This window comes from Branchiostoma floridae, chromosome 2 (genome assembly GCF_000003815.2).
Source record: "Branchiostoma floridae strain S238N-H82 chromosome 2, Bfl_VNyyK, whole genome shotgun sequence".
Lineage (NCBI taxonomy): Eukaryota > Metazoa > Chordata > Leptocardii > Amphioxiformes > Branchiostomatidae > Branchiostoma > Branchiostoma floridae.
This window is the reverse complement of record NC_049980.1, coordinates 20,229,780-20,234,435: the sequence shown is the minus strand read 5'-3', so window position 1 is coordinate 20,234,435 and position 4,656 is coordinate 20,229,780.

The following is a 4,656-nucleotide window of genomic DNA, read 5'->3' as shown; positions in this document are numbered from 1 at the left end:
AATGGCAAAGGTTCGTCGATAGCTACCATGGATGGATACCAGGCTAGCTAAAATACTACTTCACCAAAGACGTATGCGAGACAAGAGACATATACAGAAATAGGCCAATGAACTGTTCATCTGCTTGGAGATAACCTACCGGCCACCAGTCGATATCAGGGCCGTCCTCTGCAGACCACAGACAGCCAAGCATCACGTCACTATTGCTTGTACGTGCAGTTGTCCCGTGTTCTGGTAAAATGACCTAACTTGGACTTTCCCAGCCCCTTTGCTTCTTGAGTAAATGCCCATCGTGTGAAGTGTTTAATTGGTGATGTGCGTAAGGGATGCTTGTTAAGTTTATCTTGACTCTGTCAACAAATTATGATATCATTACCGCCAGACCCGGTCCTAGTTACCGTAACCCCGGCGGTATGAGAGGTCGGCCGCGAGGTGACACAACCATGCTTGGCCGCCAGGAAATTCTGTTCCGTCTTGGAATCTGAACTTCAGGTGCACGGCGAGCCCGGCGTACCATTGTGTGGCTCCGCTGTTGTTTGAGTTTTGGCGCCAGCATTATTTTGGACAACAAGGATACGTTTACAAAGTGTCAGAGAGGGCTTGCACTGGGTGGAGCAGGGTGGAGGCGGGAAACATAGCTATTTCTCGACAACAAAGGAGAACAAAACAGGCTCTATCCGTTATTTTAACCCAAAACATCTCCTTGAAGTTATTCCCGGTGTTGCCACATATTTGGGTCGGCACGTCGGTTATCGGGAAAGTATCGCCTGTGCATCGCCAGTGTTTAGGTGTAGGCCCTGTGAGCGTCGGGTCGTCTCCCTCGCCGCGCCGGCCGGCGGGGTCTTATCTGGCACCGGCATCAGCGCAAACAATCGCGTGCTAATCAAGCTCGGAATGTCGTGGTGTGTTTGCGCCATTGCGTTCTGTCTTCTGACAGGTCAGTCCAAACCGCGCTCCCTGCACAGCACACGCACGAGGAATGCGCGAGACTTGTGAGGCTGTGCGTTGCCATAGCTACGAGAACGACTGAAACGCTCAATCTTGCGTTTTAAAAACACGACCATTCGAGCTCTTTTCGCATGTAATATTTACAGGCTCCAATGTATGATGTGCATTTACTACAACCCCTCTTCTTTTACAGAAATATCTTTGGTTGTCCAACTTCAAGGACAAAATGGCCGCATGTCCAGTACAATATAGTTACAGGTGAGGTGCAACGTCGGCCATGAGGCATGCCTGTGTTCTCTTGTTTTCTACCGTGGCTTACAGACTCTTGACGCAGAGTCGTAGCCTTTGTAAACCCCGGAGTGGAATGTCTGAGCCGTCTTAATCCCTCAGACTATTCTTTTGCAAGAAACTAACGGAAAGCATCCCCTTCAGACCAAGGAGACTGGGAGATTTACTTCTAAGTCCTGTTATCAACCCACATATTTCTTCTGAGGTGTGGAGTCCGCCGCAGAATTAGTTCTTCTCTAACAAGTCTCCGCACAAATCTGTAGTTCCCTTGTTTGATGTCTGCTGGTTAATCTTCTTATAATAAGTTATAGATCGCTTTATAAACTAGCAACTAGCAACGCAAAACTTTTGTCAACAGTTTTCATATGTCTATAATCGTCAATAATTGTCAAAGGTTTCAACATGAGAACTGTCGTGGAGCAACGTAAATTTTTAAGAAAAATCTTCCGAAGTTAATTTTGAAATAATGCACTCTTCTAGAACAAATAACCTGTTTACGTCGTTCCTCAAACACGGCAGTCGATGAAGTGCACATCGTCGTAGATAATACTAATAGTACTGTATGTCAATGATAGGAATATCCTGTTATGTTTAATAGAAAGTAGATTCCCCAACTTTAGGCATAAAAGTAGCTTTGAAAAATGTATTTTCTTCCTGCGTGTTAGCTTAACCACATACAATCCTACATTTTTCACCATTACCAAGAAGCGAGAAGGAGCCAAACGTTTATGCTAGACTAGATCTAATGGTACTTTTCAATGTATGTTTTATCGTTATTGTGGCTTGTACTTCGCTCAGTTGGGCAAAGATATGCAATAAAGGTCTTCATTTATTTAAAAAAGTGGCCTAGATCCTGATGTACTGAAAGAACTTACATCATGTATGTACACGCCAGTCTCTTACAACATCGATCTCGTGTGAGCAGATCAAAGACCTTGTACTGGGGAACTTTCTCGGCTTTACAGTCATATTCAGATAGATAAAGTATGTCTCATCTTCTGTTCCAGCGTAAATATATTGTAACATCTGTCTTAAGCTGTGTGCTGTAATCACATGTAGATCGCACACATGAATCGAGTGCGATTAGAAATCCTTCACATCGTTCAAAGAATAGAAGGCCAGCGAGACTCAGTAAGATCAATGTGGTCTGCGCATGGAAAATGTAAAAAAAAAACTTTTTTTATTACATGTCTTCAATAAAATGTTTCTCCATTGAAATTTGCCCATTCATCCATATTGTAGCAGAGCGCATATAACGAGAAAACCGACCAACTTTCAACCTTATCTAGATAAAAGACCAGCTACGCAATCCGTCTTACCATGATGTCATTCAGCTAGCAGCTAACACGGCTGACACAATATACAACCAACTTGATATACAACATCGACGAAATCTACTGAGTAATTTATAGATGGCGTTTAATTAATGAAGTTTCTATACAAAGTTTTCAATGAATTCCTCATTCTGAACCTAGGCGAAAAAACGTCCTATACACGTAATCCACAACCACACTTGTACATGTATATGGAGTTCATCCGTTTTGTCACTATTTACTGTGAAGCGTGTGAAATTTTCCGTCTAATTGTGGTATGTACAGAATTTGATACTACATGTATTTGACTTTGTACAGACAAACTTCGCTCGTATGAACAAACTTCGCTTGTTCAGTTTCATTTGATTCAATTACTTTAAACACGTGGCCCTAGACGACAACACTGCGACGTTGACCGTTGAATTTGTATATGCAAACAGGTTATAAAAATAGGCGTTGTTATGTTTGAAAAAGGTTTGCATATAGCCCAACATTGTGGGGTTTCAACATTTATGCATACTTAGCTTGTATTTTACACAGTTCAAAGAACTTCGAGAGATGTCATATTGAAAATTGTGGTTATGATATTAATCACATACCTGCTACGTAAGATATATGTTCTTCGTATGTCAACTTCCATGCTTTATGTTTAGGAACAAGAGAAAGTAGATATTTCGATCGAAATGGGACAAAATGAAAGATGGAAACCAGCTTTGGAGGCCAACATTCGTGCTGAAAATTAGCTGAGATATATCAGCTCTGGGACGTCATTCCCGCCATCTGTTAGGATAAAGGGATCAAGGAGCGTCAACTCGCCCAATCCTGGATTTGAAATGAAAAATGAGAGTTGGAGGAATAATCTTTTTACCCGCAGCAAGACGTCAACTGGCGTGAGAATTTGCCAATTCATTATGATATTAACACCTCATAGAATCTCAGCAGTGCATGGGTAGCCGTAAGGCGCGGTCGCATATTTTGTATGATTGTTTTGGTGGGACTTCTGGAAGAAAGAACCGACCGCCCACGAGGATCTATGGCAACGTTTTCCGGAGACAGTTGGGTTTTGTACGATATACATCCACGACTGTCGTAAGGATGCCTTGACTATAAACCCTGGGTAGACCCGTCGTAACGTAAATGTGACAGGACTACTACATGTTTGTGAGCCACTGGCTCAACAGTTTGCAGTCACAAGGGCAGAACTTCGCTATGTCGCGGACTCACCAGCATTGCTAGGCGCGCCCTAACTTTCATTGGCGTGTCGCGTCTCTTTCGGATACTTTTGAAGCCATTCGCTGCGAAGGTCATTTAACAGATTGTAACAGGAATATCTCAAACATGTTGAAAAGCTTTAGTTCAAAGAAACAGTGCAATTGCTAGCAGCATCTCTGCTTGTTTTACTCATACGCAATACCACAAAAAGTAGATGGAAACTTTATGTACATTTTGCAATGTCTCGGTCATTGTATTGCCAAAGATGGTACATGTACATTACCTTGAAGGAATATTGTAACAAGATCTTTGCCTACGTGGATATCGAAACCATACCTATCAAGTAATAGATATATAGAAGTAAACAAAATAGAAAAGTCGTTCATTTTTCAAATCAAAGCGTATTTTATTTTATTTCAATGATGAAAAGAAAGCTATAGCATAATTATCAAAGCAGAGTTACATATTGCATTCCTTATGAAAGGAAGGTGTATCATGAATGACGTGTATGTTGGTACATGGTTAATCTTCAACTCGGCAGCCAATGCACACTCATTAGCCAGCTTTTGATACTGTCTTATGCTACTGTAGGATTTGCTTGGAGAATGTACATATGTTGGTAGAGGTCAAACCTCTGCTTGGAACAAAAACTCTGTTGAGCGTGGTCACCCATGCTCTGTTGTGCACCTAACCCCAGTGACCTCAATTGTTGAAATAGGATGGCAAGAATTACGACACAAAGAGTGCTTATGTACACCTATTATGGCTGTATTGGAAGGATCCCTAAGCTTCCGTGGTCAGTTTATTCGTGGATACATAAACAAGAAATCTTACTTTTCATCGCTTGACTTTTTTCAGATACAACTTAAAGTACATGTACATGGACTTTCCCAAG